This window comes from Papaver somniferum, chromosome 3 (genome assembly GCF_003573695.1).
Source record: "Papaver somniferum cultivar HN1 chromosome 3, ASM357369v1, whole genome shotgun sequence".
Lineage (NCBI taxonomy): Eukaryota > Viridiplantae > Streptophyta > Magnoliopsida > Ranunculales > Papaveraceae > Papaver > Papaver somniferum.
The window spans coordinates 6,969,541-6,984,678 of NC_039360.1; the positions used below are offsets into that span (position 1 = coordinate 6,969,541).

General features: G+C 37.9%; 1 non-coding gene across 1 annotated transcript; it reads right to left on the reverse strand.

Annotated features, from left to right (window-relative positions):
* Positions 1-7,710: 7,710 nt before the first annotated feature.
* TRNAL-UAG lies at positions 7,711-7,790 on the reverse strand. The gene has a single exon. It is a non-coding gene; the product is annotated as a tRNA-Leu (tRNA).
* Between the last annotated feature and the right edge of the window lie 7,348 nt (positions 7,791-15,138).

Consider the following 15,138-nt stretch of genomic DNA (forward strand, 5'->3'; position numbering starts at 1 on the left):
CACACCTTCTATTTATACCCAGAATTCAAAATTAGGGTTTACAATGTTTTCCCCCCAAATTCTCAAAATTAGGGTTAGATATTTTACCTAATTTGATGTGACAAATCACTCAAAACGGTCGACCCATTTCTTCTCTGCCTCTTCTGGTCCTTCTACGCCTTCAATTGACGCCTCTGATGCTCTAATTGTTCCCTAGTTCGAGTTATTTTACTCACCCCAAAACCTAGGGTTTCAGTGGTTGTGAGATGGGGAAAATAACTAGGCTAGGGAGATGGGTTTGAGGTAGGGGAGGTGATGGTGGTTGAGACAGCGTCTCTGTGATGGTCGGGGAAGAAGAAAGAAATTTGGGGAAAATTGATTTGGGAAGAAGGAGATTTTTGTTTTAGGTCGATGGGTTCGATGGCTAGGGTGTTGAGCGGAATCATCTGAAGTTGATGCGCAGCGAGGAGATCCGTTGGATAATCACTTACTAATTGAATCGAACGGCACGATGTAAACAAGCTCTGAGCGACCGTTGGATTAAGTGATACAACGAATCTGACGGCTCCAGATGGAGTTAGGTACTATGGTGTTTGACAGGAGCTTTGGATTTTGATGCACAATGATGAGGCGACCGTTGGATGACAAGATGGATCCAATCTGACGGCTCTCATGGAAATGGGTATGGATAATGGAAATGGATTTGGGTGAGGGTTTTGGGCCTTGGGTATGCCAATCCCATATCTTCTTTAAGAACAATTCTTCCTCTTCAAGCCCAGTTCTCGTTGATCCGGCTCTTGCAAACATCATTCTTCCCTTCCTCCTAGCGAGAGTCTTTGCCGTTCCTTTGCTCTTTTCGCTCCGTGAGTTAACCAGGCTTTATTTAGTACCTAAAAATGCAAAATTAATTAAGAAAAGTATTTATTCTTGAAAAAAACGAAAACACAGAATATGGGATAAAATATAGAATTAATGCACAAAAGATGAGTTAAATGCCAAGAAAAATATATAGAAATATGCACTTTTTAGCACTCATCAAGAATATTCACACGTTATCCAGTGAAGAAAATATTCCCACATTCTCCAGTGAAGAATATATATACATATTTTCTCTCAGTGTGGAGAATATTCACACATTACACAATGAATATGTTCGCCTGTCAGAATATATAAACACATTTCTCTCAGTGTAGAGAATATTCACACGTTATACAGTGAAGAAAAATATTCACACATTTTCCAGTGCAGAATATATACACACGTTTTCTCTTAGTGTGGAGAATATTCACACATTATCCAATGCAGAAAATATGTCATCGAAACAAGTCTAGCTCATGAAAAAGAACAAAAATATTAAACTTACTTGAAGGGAAGGAAAGAAACCATCTGAGTATCATAATTTACCATCTAAATGAAATGTTATAAATGTAATAATATTAAAGATCTTTAATATAAGTATCATAATTTACCATCTAAGAATATTAAGCTCAATAGTCAGTATGTCATGATACTCAATATCTGTTAAGAATAATAACCAGTATTCATATCCATTACGTTCCGAATAGGCAACAAGTTGATATCAAGGTCACGCGTATAGACATTCGATACATGCGCAGACCAATGTTTAATGCTAAGCCTTTGAGACCAGGGTAAGTACATTTTCTGTACTCTCTACGTGCTCGAAGTTGCGCAAGACAACTTTCAAGGATGTATACCTGCCTCGAAAAACAAAACACCATAAGTCATATTACAGGAAATAAGACAAATGAATACTAACACATATAGATGCATGTTTCGACTTACTATCTAACAACACGAACTCGAAACATCATTTTGCGCATTGAGTAAGTATCTATGTTGAAGCACGACAGATGAAACAATTTTTAAAAGAGAAAAACAAAACAATCATCATGTGTTGGATATATCCACAAACACCTATTGTGCAGGTATGTGCAGGCAATGCCTGCATCATTTAGCTAATGTGGACTAATCATAGAAAAATTTCATGTGCATGGGATACTCACACATCTGTATATGAAAATCAAGATGTAAATTTCAGTTTCATGTTGTATAAATCTAGTAGAGATTCGAAATACAACTTCACATTATATAAATCTAGAATATAACAGGGTTTTTAATGATGAATCAAGATGAAAATAAGAAAATAAGAAGAGATTTAGTACTTTTTGCTAGCTGGTTTTCTGATAAGCACGTATGTGCTACATTTTATACCCACATTTATATCAGTTAGGACTCGATATTTTGGCTAATGATCATATTTTAGTGCTTTTGTAGAAAGTACAAGTAAAATCCAATCACCGGAACGATGAATGGTTAAAGGGAGGCAAAATGACATTGGAGACAAAAATGATCGATAAGAGAGCCTCAAGTGTGGTGGCCTAGTATGTTTATCTATCAGCACCACTCAAACCCGACCCACTAGTTGTTTATCATCAAAGAGAAGTGAGAAACTTTCAAGCAGCAGCTACAGGCGAGAGGTGTTTTGTTATCAACAACACCATGCTTCAAAGCCGAGAATAAAGACGCTCATGACTGCATGCTAGAACAAATCATCATCAGCTCTTGTAGAGATGCAGAGAAGAAAAGAGTTCACTATCGTGGCTGATTTTTGCGGTGGTTCAATGCAATTTTCAGCAGTAAGGTGAAGATGAATCGAGCTTCGAATCTAACTGGAATTAATTACACCGGAACAAAATGAATCAACTGGTGGTGGCTGTTTTTGGCCTGATTTTTGTACCGTCGAAACATCTAGGGAAATGGTTGTTTCAGTCGATGTTTGTGGATGTATGGCTTGGATTTATCATTGCTTTTACAACCCTGTGGTACGAGGGAACTTTGGTTCTCTTTAGATTTGAAGTTGCAGGTGAAACTCGTCATAGAAGGAAGCCAGAAATCAGCAATGATACACCTCCTCAAGCACAGAAAATTGCCCAAAAGATGTTTGAGAAATCGGCTGAGAGAAAATACAAGGAAATGAATGGTGCAATGGCTGTGAATCGACTAAGATGTTACAATGTTTTGCTGTCGAAGGTGGGTGAACTGCAGTTGCCGGTAATGACTTGGGGTTGGGTGTGGTGGCTATGAATCCTCTAATGGCTGAGATAACTATGTTTGCCGAAACTGGAATCGAAATGGGACTCTGGTTCTGTAGTTGCAGGAAATCCTACACTACACCCCTCATATGATTTCATTAACACTCAACTCATTTTTAGATTAACAATCTTAATTTTATTGATGAATCTTTGAAAAATCTTACAAGAAAAGATAAAGGAATCAAGAATAACCACTGCTTTAGATTTTCTCTCTCCTATTTACTTGTTTCTTACTCAAAAAAGATCTCTCCCTTTCCTTTACAACTGAACGACTATTTATAGGGAAGTACATAGTGGATGACAGCTAATCTGTCCTTTATTTTCGGATATGTCTTGCGACATTCTCGCAACCATACAAATGTTAATCTCGCAAACTCTCTTATTTTCGCAGAATCATTACATTTTTCTCATGATTTTAGCTGACGTCGTTTATTAGGTCACTTCTGAAATTGTTCTGCGACGCTGTTGTGTTGTGTTGTTGATAATTTCGCTGAGGCATTATTGCTGCGAGATTCTGATCCTACATCTTGCCTCTTCTCATATCTTCTCTGCAAAGTAGAGAATGATGTGAGAAATGCCGCAGCTGTTCCTCTCTTCATATTCTGCATTTATCACACGTATTCTTTCTTCCATCTGTTTCTTGACACATCTTCTGTAACCGCTGCTTTTCAACCGCTCACGTCTTTTCGTCTTAATGGTGTTTATTTCTTCGAGTAAAAAATCTTATTTATATATTCTTCTTACTCTTCTTTCCACTTTCTTTTTACTTTCTCTTCTCTTTGTATTCTCTCATCTCTACAACTCTATTGTTCTTCCGTAAGTTCTGCTACTGTAATCCTTCCCTCTTCAATCTTCTTACTTTTTATTCATTCCCATACTCTATATTCAAATATGCCTCCAAGTGGCCATAAACATGAGAAAAACTTAAAAGATGTCCAAAAAGATCTTGCAGAGAAAGGTTTCACACTTTCTACCATTCCTGGTGAAAGTGCCAAGTCAATTCTTTCTATCAAACTTTTCTCTGATCAATATTGTGATGATCAATCAATCATAATTTCGCCAGGTCAAATTCTCGCAGGTCTCCCCATTCCTCTTTATGACCCAGATATTCCTCTGTTCTATGAAATTCTCGCTCACTCGGGATTTTCGCGAGCTATCTTCCAATTGAGTGGGGATTGCATCCGTTTGATGTTAGAGTTCGCTAACCGTGGTGCTGGTAAAGGATCTCTGTACTCCAAAGAACTTAGGGATCCTAAATTCGCAGACTTGGAGATAATTGCTGAGAAATACACAGTAGTGAGTTTCTTTGAAAATTATGAATTGATATCCATGAAGAAAGAGAATACTTGCTGGGGTATTCGTTTGAAAAGGAAAGACAACATTGATGAAGCTAAAATACTCACGCAAGACATTGATTGGCATTCTGGTAAGAACACAACTCCTCGCCAATCCAAAGATGATAAATGGTGTGTTTTTCCCTTGATGCTAAAAGGAACTTACATTGCTGGGTCAAATGTTCTTCATGAGAATCTCGCTACTTATCAACCTTGGGTATTCTCTTGTCCCGAGAAGGAGAAAGAGGTATGTTTCTTACAGTTTCCGACAATTAGTAACTGTGATCTCTTTTCAGGTAAATGGGTTTACGATAATACGTCAAATCCTTTGTATTCTTGGAAGAACTGCTCATTCTGGAATGATTGGTATACCTGTGAGAAGTTCGGAAGAAAAGATTTAAGCTATCAGAATTGGAGATGGCAACCCGACCAGTGCGACTTACCGAGGTTCAATGCCAAAGCCTTACTGGAGAGATTGAGAGGGAAAAGGATGGTCTACGTTGGAGATTCATTGAACACAAATCAGTGGGTTTCCATGGTTTGTATGGTGGAATCTGTAATCCCATCGGCACTCAAATCTCTGCATATCAACGGCTCTCTCACCACCTTCAAAGCCATTGTAAGTTCTAAACTCTTGGGACATAAATGCATGGTTTTTAAGTCAAGTCTAGATAATTGATCTATGGTTGGAAACATATATGTGTAGGGATTCAATGCGACCATTGAGTTCTACTGGGCGCCATTGATGGTCGAATCAAATTCGGATGATCCGGTGCTCCATCGAGTACCACACCGAATAGTCAGAGCTGGAGCTATTGAAAAACATGCAGTTCACTGGTCTGATGCTGATATACTTGTCTTTGATTCCTACCTTTGGTGGAAGGTACCAAAATTAGAAGTCTTGTAAGTTTCACAAACCAACATTAGGATTCTTTTTCCTTTTTTTTTTTGATCGGTAAAGCCGGCGAGTTTCGAACTCAGGTCACCCAATAACTTTACCACCGTACTACAGTGACACTGGCCTTGCAACATTGGGATTGTCCAACCTTATTAACTGCAGGATCTTAAACTGCCCATATAAATTAGTATATGATGATTGTTTGCTATGGTCCTTGACTTGAGCAGATGGGGATCATTTGAAAAGCCTAATGAAGGAGTCTACAAAAATTTGGGAATGGTGGGTAACTTTGAAGTGGCTCTAAAAACATGGTCCGATTGGCTTGAAAATCATATCAACCGTACAAAGACACAACTGTTTTTCAACAGCTTGTCACCAACACATATTGGTATCATCTCTATCCTCCACTCAACTATCTTATCTGTAACCGACACCTCTGAATCGTTAAAAATGTTGCAGGGCAGGTGACTGGGAAGAGACCAACCAAGGAAACTGTTACAACGAAACAGAACCGGTATTACAAGAAGGTTACCGGGGTCGAGGAACAATTACTGACATTATGAGGGCCGTGGAGAGTGCTGTCAGTGAATTGAAAACTAGAGGTGTTGATGTGAAAATACTCAACATTACACAATTATCAGAATACAGAAAAGAAGCGCATCGCTCCGTGTACAGGAAAATATGGGATACATTAACTCCAGACCAATTATCAAACCCTGCTAGTTATTCTGATTGCTATCATTGGTGCCTCCCCGGAGTCCCGGATACTTGGAATGAACTCCTTTATGCTTACATACTGCCTTGATGAGTAATTTGTAAGAATGTGTAACTACTATATAGTATTGATCGTTGTCGGTGTATGTAAGAATGTCCTAGTAAGCATTTTCCTAGTAATTTTGTATGCTAGAGCTCAGCTCGCCAACCTTTGCCAATAAGCCATAACCAAGTGTTACCCCTGCAAGTATACCTCCTCCCAGAAACAATACCAGCAGATTCCCCAGTGCGTTTTTCTCGGGTCCCTGCAAAAACAATGCGCATTCTTCTCCATGAGATTTTCAGCTAGATTTTAGAGGGCCTTGGGCAGAATCAGCGGAAGTTACTAACCTTATAGTTTTTTGGCGCTCCAGTTAGAACACAAACAGGGAGATATCCTTGACTTAAACCTAAAAATGAAGTCAGCATGATCATCCAGCCCTACTTGGCCGCGAAGTAAAAACACGGAATCAGTAAGAAACGAGAAAAAGACACTGTGAGCAGCCATCGCCGTGATTCCAACTTCAAGGAACCGATAAGCGGAATACATCTTCCAACCAGATTCCACACATTATACATTGCAATTATCACTAGCGCATACCAAGATCCCAGACTATGTGTTTAAGTGTCTTCGGTTAAGAAGCCAGGATAAAGTGAAAATGTCAATACAAATGTGAGAAATATTGTAATTGCGTAGTCCATGTTCTGAGCAAGCAACTGTTTGTTGTCTAGGCGCGCCATGTACTCTGGACTCTCTTCTGAAGCCTGCATTAGTTTCCAAAACCTACTTGTGAGAAAATCTGAAGCTAACGTAAAAAATGAAAAAATTGGTAGAGAGATGACACTTACTTGTATTCCGCCAGCAGCAAGGTCAGCGCAAACCGTTTTAGATCCTTCTGAGGCTGCTTTCGAACGGTAGTACTTTACGATGGGCAATTTAGGGAAGACATATGCGTAAAGTACTAGACATAGTAGCTCAAATAACATGGAGATCGCGAAGTACATCCGTGCAACATAACATCAAAATATAAGAATAGCAGCTTAACATATATTCGGTATCATCGTATGTTTCACTAGTAAATGTTAAAATTTTTTACTTACTAAAACAAGGATTAACAGACTACTCAAAACGTAAAAAGATTTCAGAGTAAAGATTGACAGACCTCTCCGTTTTCAGAGTGAATAGCCATAGAATTCTCTCCTCAATCAATTCCTACTCATGAAACAGATAGAGGATCAACAAGACAAATAAAATTATGTTCAAAATCATGAACAAGTCGGATGCTAATATGGTTAGTCAAGAAGAACCGTACTTACGCGGATGAATCCGTCCACAAACAGCAGGTTTGTGATATTTGATTCTGCAGGTGCAATGTAGTTCTGACAAAGGTTTCAACTCTCCCCTCTGGAAACACATGGGCACAACAAGAAGTCAAACATATAAGGAAATCGATCAAAAATAAAATACAAGGGATAACGATAAACTTATTAAGAAATTGGCAGCAGCATCCTTCATTTCTGCTCAATAATACATATCGTGCGGCAGAAAACATTGCTAAATGGGCGTTTTAAGTAGATTTTGGGAACTTAGTAGGAATCTTAGTACATTTATGTCTGGATTAAAAAAAAAAAGTGACGGCTGTGGGATTTGAACCCACGCCCTTTCGGACCAGAGCCTAAATCTGGCGCCTTAGACCACTCGGCCAAACCGTCATATGTGTCAAAAGTTCACCACATGCGACATTAGAGACAACATCAAAATACTGGGCCTGCACCAGCACTTGCACAAACGACGAAAATTTTCGTCCGGATTGGCCCCCAAAACAAACAAAGCCTTTCCTTTGACTCGAGGTATCATTATTCATCGGGAGGAGGAAAAATTAAATCTCCCATTTCGCATCCAAAGTACATACAGCCGTTTTCTGAGACACCCTTGAGTGCTGGTTTCAGATTCCTTTCCGTGTGTGGAAGCATTCATTCTTCTCTTAGAGCCTACAAGCGGATTTAGTCAGAGTCCCATACATTCTCAATTGATTTTGGCACTTAATATATGCGGTGAGTAACTAATCCACAAAAATTTGTTGCCAGCAAAACGCTTTTGAAAGAGATACTGAATGCTTGCTGGTGATGATGTGATGAAGACCAGGGAGTTTTGCCCCACTGAGATAAACAACGTGGCATTTTTAGGGGCGACCTCAAAAGAATTAGGGGCGATACAAAAAGACAAAAAAGATCATTCAAGCGTAAATCTAAGCTACTCCTTATCTTCGATTTTTCAAAATGGTCGATATGCCCTTATATAATCGGTAGCAAACACAACAATCGGTAGTTAACCAATAATCGATAGTCAATATATACTAATTAGTCTCCGATTATTGTGTGCATATTTCGGCTAATATGCCATTCTATAATCGGTAGCTAAAATAACTTATAAACTTATCGATTATAAGTAGCCCCAGATTCAAACTTGGCCAAATTCCATAGGTTTTGAGGGTACATAGCCAATCATAACCATTTGGTTTCGTGTTTTGGATGTAGCCATAATCGAAAGATAAATTGGTTACAAACACTCCCGATTATGGGTTGCCCCAAAATGAGATTTTCCTTAAATCCTACATTTGATAGATTTTGAAATCTGCCATAATCGGTAGCTAATCTAAATTGTAAACTACCGATTATAAGTGGCCCCAGATTCAACCTTTGCCAAATTGCATAGGTTGTGAGGGTACAGACCAACCATAACCATATGGTTTATGTTTTGGATGTAGCCATAATCGGAGGTCAAATAGGTTACAAAACCTCTCGATTATAGGTTGCCCCAAAATAAGTTTTTGCTTAAATCTTTTTTTTTTTTCAAAATTTTGAAATCTGCCATATTCGGCAGATGTTCAAACTTATAAACCTACGATTATAAGTGGCCCCAGATTCAACCTTGACAACCATAACCATTTGGTTTGTGTTATGGATGTATTCATAATCAGAAGTCCAATAGGTTACAAAGCCTCCGATTATAGGTTGTCCCAGATTCAAATTTTGAAAGCTACCATAATCGGTAAACACCCACCGATTATTGGTTTCCCCAGATTCAACCTTCGTCAAATTAGTCGTTGCAGTTTAAACCAAATTTATGAACCGTTGGAGCTTTTGGGAAAAAGAAAAAGAGCCGTTGGTCCCTAAACCTATATAAAGAAACTCATATCTATCAACCCAATTGCACCAAACTATTTCCTCTCTACAGTTCTAATTTTGAAAACAAAAACATGGATATTGCTTTTGCCGAAGAAGAAGATTGTGTTATTTATAGAGCGTACGATATGGTAACTGCTCATGATCGTGTTCACAAGCTCCACAAATCGGAATCCCAAGAGCATCTATGGAACTGTATTTTAATGGTATTTGAGGCGTTAGATGGTAATCGAATTCGAAGATCATCCAATGACATTAAGATGAGAAAGAATGCGCTCGATAAGGAGATTGACAAACTTGAAGATGAGGAACGATTTGTTAGGAACGCTTTTCCTTGGTGGACGTATGAAAAATGAGTAAGTATCTTTGTAACTCCGGCTCACATAAACATTAGTTAGTAATAACTTGTTACTCATTCGTAATTTCAGAGAAATCTTGCTGATCCAGACTCAATCTAGATGAAAAATATATCAAAGAGTTTATATCTCAATCTCTCGATTTGATATATACTTAAACAAATAGAAATCTGCGAGTCTTTATCAAATACTAGAGAGATAACTTGGATGGTACCAAAGACCAATATCCAAGTGTCAATCAATTTAAATCAACAACCATAAGGTCGGATATTCTAATTGATTGATCAACACACAACCTGTGATATTTCAATTATATAACAAAATATAATGCGGAAAAGAAATAACACAAACACCAAAATTTTGTTAACGAGGAAACCGCAATTACATAACAACCCCGGGACCTATTCCAGTTGAATACACACTGCATCAAGCCACTACAGACACTAGCCTACTCCAAATTAACTTCGGTCTGGACTGTAGTTGAAACCTAGTCAATCTCACACTGATCCAAGGTACAGTTATGCTCATACGTCCCTGATCCCAGCAGGATACTACGTAGTTGATTCCCTTGGCTGATCTCACACACAACTAAGAGTTGCTACGACCCAAAGTCGAAGACTTTAATAAACAAATATGTACCATACAGAAAAGTCTACGGTAATAGATAAATCCATCTCCCACGAATATGCCTACGAGTTTTGTTCCATCTTTTGATAAATCAAGGTGAACATGAACCAATTGATAAACTGGACTTATATTCCCGAAAAACAACCTAGTATTATCAATCACCTCACAATAATCTTAATCGACGCAGCGAAAAAGGATATTGCGGAATCACAAACGATGAGACGAAGTGTTTGTGATTTCTTTTATATCTTGCCTATCAGAGATATCAATCTCAAGCCAATTATTACAATTGTACTTGTACGATATAAACAGCAAGATCAGATCACACAACTACAAGAAAGTAGTATCGGTCTGGCTTCACAATCCCAATGAAGTCTTTAGGTTGTTAACCTGGTTTAGAAGAAGAAACCAAAGGTTAAAGAATAACCGACTCTATCTTAGCACAACTAGTATCACACAGAAGGTATGGGGATTGGGTTTCCCAGTTGCTAGAGTTCTCCCTTATATAGTCTTTCAAATCAGGGTTTGCAATCAATGTTATCTTGGTAACAAAGCATTCAATATTCACCGTTATATGAAAAAATGATTAGATTCAAGATAATATATTTCAACTGTTAGATCGAAAACTAGCTTGTTGCACACAAATGAAATGCACGTTTCTAGGCTTGTGTAACCGTACCCAAACTTGTACATTTGTTGTTTCAACAATAGTCAACCAAATGGTTAGCCATATGATCACTTTCATATCAACCATATTCTTCTTCACCATAACTAGTTCAAGTGACTCAAATGAACTATTTAGAGAGTTGTTCAATTGCAAGGAAATCTTATATAACTACACAAGACACAATTGAAGCAAGAACGATTTGATTCACTCGAATCGCTTCATGAACTATATAGACACGGTTTACAATTTACATTCCTTAGTTAATATAAGAATAAGTTCACAAACATCGTTTTTAGATATAACCTACTCAAGTTCGCGGACTGGGTTCGCGGAATTAAGTTCCCGGACGGAATTCACAAACTCCAGCAGAATTTCTCGGGTCGAGAACTTCCGCCAGTTCGCGGACTTAGCTCACGCCACCATTCCGGTTCTCTTAATCAACAAAATTCGCAAACTTCGGTTCAAGGAATAAGGACTTATACATATATGTGTTTCCACAATAATGCTTATATCCTCCAATGGTTATATAATCTAAACTCTCATTTCAATCATTGAAACATTCTTAGAGGACGTTGATATTCTAAAATTTTAATTCAGAAACTATTTTTCGTCAAAGTAAGAATTTTTCAAAGTGATTGAAACTTGTCATGACTTCCGTCACTAGGTAAAGATGAACTTGGCTAAAGCGAAAGTTTACCAACACATATTTCGAGAAATAGATAGGCGAGATAAACTCGGCTCGAAATAGCAAATGTGTATAATCTAAGTCTATATAGCAAAACGAATTTTGTCTCAAGATAGGAGATAAATAAACTTTTGAGTGATAGATGAGTTCAAGTCTCCACATACCTTTTAGTCGATGAAGATCCACCGGTTCCTTGAGTAGTTCTTCGTCTTGTATGATGATTTCCATGGAGTTCTTGAGCTCAACTGCACTTTCTATCCTAGTCCGAGACCTTAGCTATAGTAGACTTGAAATCAAGACTTATAGTTTTGATCACTAACATTGACAAACATGCTTGAGATAGCAATGCATGCGAGTTCGACCGAGCAATGCTCTAACATGAAGGATACTAAAAAATCAAGAGGGAAAATTTCTATGGTCACTGGAAGTTATGATCTTTTTTAATACTTTTAAGTGATTATTAGAGTATTTAGGTGGTTTTAAAGTGATTGTAACGTTAAGGTCTTTATGTAATGGCTGCAATCGAAAGATTATTAATATAAAAGCCTATCGATTAACTATAAGCGGTAGTTTATTTGGTTAAATAAGCACCTGATTACCATAATCGGAAACTTTACGAGTTAATTTAATTTCCGAATATTATGTTGTTTGGATAAAGAAAACAAAAGAACTTTCGATTGTTATAATCGAAAGCCAAGGAGTGATATATGTTTCTGATTATGGTGTTGTTTGGATACAGAAAAACAAAGTTTTTTTCACATAGAATAATCGAAGGAAACATATAAAATAAACCTGCCGAATATTATAATCGGAAGTTGAAGAAGTTAACTTCGTTATCGAATATGGTGTTGTTTGGTTACAGAACACAAAGTACTTTAGAGTGTAATAATCGAAAGCTAAGGAATGATGTTAGTTCCCGATTATGGTGTTGTTTGGATACAAAAAACAAAGTTTTCTTCACATAGAATAATCGTAGGAACAATATAAACTAACCCTACCGATGACAACAATCGGCAGTTTAATAAGTTAACTTAGTTCCCGAATATGGTGTGGTTTGGTTACAAACCAAAAATTATTTGTTCACAAAGCATAATCGGTAGGCAACGAAATTAACAATCTTCCGAATCTGATTTTTTTTTTCAAAATCCCCAAATTCGGTAGGTACATAATATAAATAGCTCCTGATTCTGACAATAAAATTGCAATATCCCCAGAACCGGGAGCTACGTATATAAACTAATATTCCGATTGTTTGTATAAAATTCAACAGTTTCATATCTCTGCATGTGATTTGCTTGCGAGTCATCTTTAAATACATAAAGATAGCAATAAAACTATTAATAATTCATAAAACGAACCATTCACAAAACATAAACATAGCGTACCAACTTATAATCCGACACAAACTTTGAAAACGACATAATCCGACATAAACAAAGTTATCCATAAAGTTAACAAAACACCGAGAGTTTAGTACATCGAGAGTTTAGATATTCCTATTTGCTTTGACTTTGCGACCTTTACTACCTCTACGACTTGGACCAACATCATCATTGGTTTCATCATTTGGGACATCAACTTGAGTGCTCGATGACGCCCGAGTTCTTTTGGTCACTTTCTTTGTAGGTTGCTTGCCTTTTTCTATGAACTGAGATGCATAATCTTCATTTTCAACGTTATCAATCAAATCTTGGTGCTTTTTTATCTTCTCAAGTAGCACAGGCTCTCCGGCCTTTATGCAATTAGTGCACCATTTGGACAAACTCTTGAACCTGCTCATCTGTTTTAAAACATAGCATACCATCAAACGGTTATTACTCTATTTTGACCCATAATATTAAACTAAATTCACAAAACAATACGTACCAATCTATCAAAATCCGCAGGTTTCTCTTTAAGGATACTCTTATACGATGGTGCGGCCTTTGCTTTAAGATCACGGATTACACGAAGATGAGAAACATTCCGGTACCAATCCATATAGTTGGAAGCAGTTTCGAAACCTTGGTTGACTGTCCTTTCACCGTCGATCAAGAAAACTGTCCTTCTATCCCAATGGAATTTACAAGATGGTTTACCCTAGTAAAACACCGTGATAGAATCTTTATCACACTTGCATTGTTCCAGATCCAAAGAGAAATTTCCATGGATTACCTCCTTTGGTATACCTTGTACATAACCGTGTTGTCGCATCACCCTTGAGGCATTGTACATCACATATCCTGTGGGGTGCCACAACGGTCCAAAATAAAGGTCCAAATCGGACCGACCCGCGATATGTCCATTAGCTCGGTCTTCCTTGTATGGATCAAAGCATACGTCTTGGGATTTTAGTTCATCCAAAATCTCCCTAAAACGAATCAGTTGCTGCTCCTTTGTCCTAGAATGGTTGTCATCGAAGACGTACTTTGTTCCTCTAGGGTCACTTTTCGCACACGTCGGGTTTTCAATGGACAATCCCAAGATAGGGAAGTGGTCGTAGATCCATGTCTATATTATCATTTTTGCAAGTATTAGGAAATTGATTCTTCAATGGTAGAAAAATTAAAAAAATAAGCAAGTATGTAGCGTTAATAAACAATACCTTTAGTAGACTCACGTTCCCGACCACTTGGCTAATTCCAAGCCTCGACGCCTTTCCCAACTCTTCCATCAACCATGCATGGCATGTCGTGCCCCAAGAGTACTCATGCACTTTATTGAGAGGATCTAGAAGTTGTAAAAGGTTGGCGTCGACCCGATTGCCACCGGTATTGGGGAAAATGATACATCCCAATACACATAGGAGATATGCGGTGGCCACGTGGTCGAATTGCTCATCTATTAAAGTTCAATTATCTTCTTTTTCCTTGGTGCCCTTGAACATATCCATCAGAGTACCCATGTTGAACTGTCTAGTTCTATACTTCATGCATCTTTTGAACTCAGTTTTTGATGTTTCTTCATCCCAACCCAAACACTTCTTAGTTGGAGAACAAAGTTTGGCCCATTCCAACTGCTTTGTGAACTCAGCGCTAACACCTTTGCCATGGACAGGGAGTCCAACAGTCTGCACAACATCATCTTGGGTAATCTTTATCTCCCCAAACGGCATATGGAAGGTGTCGGTCTCAGGATAAAGTCTCTCCACAAACACCGATATAGCCACCCGGTCATGTTCCAACATAGAGTTCTCGGCAGCATCAACAAACCCCGAATTTGCAATAATTGTCTTGAACCTTTCACATTCATCCTTCAAAGTCCAATCCAACATTTTAGTTGGTGCGGCGGTCGGTTTGAGTATACGAGCCGCATCGGAATGATACTATTAAACACAATACAAGTTAAAAAAAATTAGAAAAACCTAAAACTATAACCCTTAAAACTATTACGAAAAAAAGATAATAGGTAAATAAAATGGGTATGATTATTACCTCGGTTTCATATATTTCTTTGGACCGAGAGTCTTTGTATCCAAATAACAATTGTCCTCCATCCCCTGGCATCCCAAGGATTACACCTTCTGGAATATCCTGCACCTTCAGTCTTTGTGGGACAAGG